This window comes from Alligator mississippiensis, chromosome 7 (genome assembly GCF_030867095.1).
Source record: "Alligator mississippiensis isolate rAllMis1 chromosome 7, rAllMis1, whole genome shotgun sequence".
In the NCBI taxonomy this organism is placed as follows: Eukaryota; Metazoa; Chordata; order Crocodylia; family Alligatoridae; genus Alligator; species Alligator mississippiensis.
In genome coordinates, this window is record NC_081830.1 from 12170886 (window position 1) to 12174047 (window position 3162).

Sequence of the window (3162 nt, forward strand, 5' to 3'; positions counted from 1 at the left end):
AAATTCCAGGATGCAATTTCTTTGGAAAGGACTGAGGACTATCAACACCCACCACACCAGCATTTTCACATGATGAGTGTTAACTCTATGCTGTTTTCTGAAAGGGCTGCGTTCTAGCCTCTGCTTTGTGCCTCAGCAAAGGAGCTACGCTGAAGTGCAGGAAGAAGGATTGTCTTTGCACACTCCTGTCCTGGTACACTCTCCCACAGGGTGTGCAGAAATCTCTCCCCAGTCTGCCTCACTGCTGCAAGCAGGCAGCCTCCTTGTTTCATTTATCACCAAGTCTGCTGGTCCTGTGTAACCCTAAACTCTCACCTGAGGGCATCAGCCATGGTCTGAGGATACTGGTTTATGGCTGGGTCCAGGTGATAAGGTCAAAAAGGTTATTTAAGGGTCCCTCCATCTAAGGCAAGGGAGGAGAGCCATCTTGGGAAACAGAACCAAGCTGAGGCTGCCAGAGTGAGCTCAATCAGGCTCTGAATGTATAAGTGAGTAATTTGCTTGAAATTCAGCTAGTATATAAGGATATGTATTTTAGTTCCATATTCAAAGGGTCCTTGTCCTCTTTGGTTTAGCTCAAGGTGTTTTTCTCTATAATCTCTTTGCTCTACATCTACCCCATTCCCTTTCTCCCTGAACAATAAAACGCTACCTGCATGCAGCGAGTTGGCTGTGGATTCCCGTGGAGAGGTGTTAGACAGCCATTATGGCTCCCTTGGCTTGGCTAGCTAAGGCGGGCTTGGCTTTTTCCTTTCCTCCTGTACTGGAGGCTGCTTGTGAACGCTTCAAGCAAATAGACAGACAAGGTTCCTTGGGTGAATCTGATATCTTTTATTAGACCAACTTAAATAGTTGGAAAACAATTATTAAGCAAGCTTTTGGGTTCGAAAACCCTTCATCAGGCTAAGGAAGTGTCAGTAGTTGGTGTGTGCTCTTCCTGGATGGAATGACAAGTAAAGAAGCCAGCGGCTAGGCTGGGCTGCATACAAGACAGGTAGTCAGGGAAAATGTAGACTGAGGAGTCAATGGGTGAGAGACAGGTTGGAGGAAGGGGGGAGAGAGAGAGAGAGAAGGGGGATGAAAGTGAAGAGATGCCTGGGGAGTCAGATGTCAGACAGGTTATAATGTGTCATAAATCCAATGTCTATATTTAGTTCATGATTTTTAGTATCCAGGAGGTTGATGAAATGAGGTTCATAGGCTCATCCCTGAAACTTCCTTAGCCTGATGAAGGGTTTTTGAACCCGAAAGCTTGCTTAATAATTATTTTCCAACTATTTGGGTTGGTCTAATAAAAGATATCAGATTCACCCAAGGAACCTTGTCTGCCTATGTCCTTAGACCAACACGGCTACAACCTACAAGCAAATAGAAGCACCTCAAAATCCCATGGTGGGTCAAGCACCCTCAAGATCTGCAGGGTCTGTGTACCCTGAGTGGCACAGAGCCCTAACAAATGACCCAGGCCTAGGTGATGGTGGCAATTGCCCCAGGCTTGCAGGTGTGCTTCAGGAAGGGGGTCAGCCAGATGTGGGTGCCCCAGGGGAGACACCCAAAGTGGGGTTATGGTTAGGCACAGTGAGGTGGGTGGCTCAGCACAGTAGTGCCCCTTACTGTCCTGCCACACAGTCCGTCACAGATTTGATCCTCAGATTTTGTTTCCGGACGAGTTAGGGCTGCCAGACATTCTGATGCCCTCCTCCTTTGTGTTAGCTTGAATTCAAAGCTGGTTTATATCCCCATCCAGTTCTATGGAAAAACACCCATTGATTTCAAAGGGGAAGGATCAAGGTCTAATTCATTTGAAGCAAAGTCTGGGATTGAGGCCAATGCATGAATTTTTAATCCCTTCCATTAATTCGTAGGCTGGATGGGACCATTATGATCAACTGATCTGACCTCCCATCAACAGTCCTGAAAAGCTGAGGAACTGGCTGTAAAGTACGTGACTCCCCATGGAGTTCATCCAGCCCCCTGCTGTAGTTTAACTCAACACCAGGAGCTTAATTGTTTCCATGAATGGGCAGGGGCAATCCAAAGCAAGCAGGTGAATAAAGCAACTGCTGTATTACTCAGGGGAGTGATAAAAGCAGCCTGGTGGCTGCTTTAGGAGGAAGAAATGGTGCCCTTCACTCCAGGACAATTAGAAATATTAACGCTGTATTCTACAGTTATCTTGTCTGACCTCCTGCTTTGCTCAGGCGAGGGAACTGCACCCAGGCATCCCTGCACTGAACCCTGTCTGCCATGTAGACAGACATAAGGATCCTGGACTCCCAAGAAAGCCATTCTCACAGCCACTACCCTCCCTATTAAAAACCTGCATGTTGTGCCCAGCTGCAGTCTTGCAGCCTGTGCCAGCTGCAGCTCCTGCTGCATTTGTAGAAGCATTGCCAGGAGATTGAGGGATGTAATTATTCTCCTCCATTCAGCACTGGTGAAGCCACATCCAGAGTACTGTGTTCAGTTTTGGACACCTCCCCCCCACAACAAAAAGGATATGTGGAAATTGGAGGGAGTCCAGAGGAGGGCAACAAAAATTGTTAGGAGCCTGGGACATATGACTTCTGAGGAGAGGCTGAGGGGGATTTATATAGTCTGAAGAAAAGAAGACCTGAGGCAGGATTTAATAGCAGCCTTCAACTACCTGAAGAGGGGCTCCAAAGAGGATGGAGCTGGACTGTTCTCAGTGGTGGCAGATGATGGAACAAGGAGCAATGGTCTCAAGTTGCAGCAAGGGAAGCTTAGGTTGAATATTAGGAAAAACTGTCTCACTAGGAGGGTGCTGAAGCACTGGAACAGGGTACCTATAGAGGTGGTAGACTCCATCCTTGGAGGTTTTTAAGACCTGTCTAGACAAAGCCTTGGCTGGGATGATCTGGTTGAGGATGGTCCTGCTTTGAACAGGAGGTTGGACTAGATGTGGCCTCCTGAGGTCCCTTCCAACCCTCATTTTCTATTATTCTAATTTCAGTGCAGAGTATTGAAGAAATGCTTATGCTGGGAATGTTTTAGCAGTCTTGGACTGATTTATTTGGTGGAATCAGTGGCACACTGTGGTGCTACGGAGGAAATGGGGCTTTGGCTAATGCACAGTTAATTCATAGGCAAGTGAAAGGGGAGGACCCAGAGCTCACCTGCTCTCTCAGGGTTTCTTGCCTT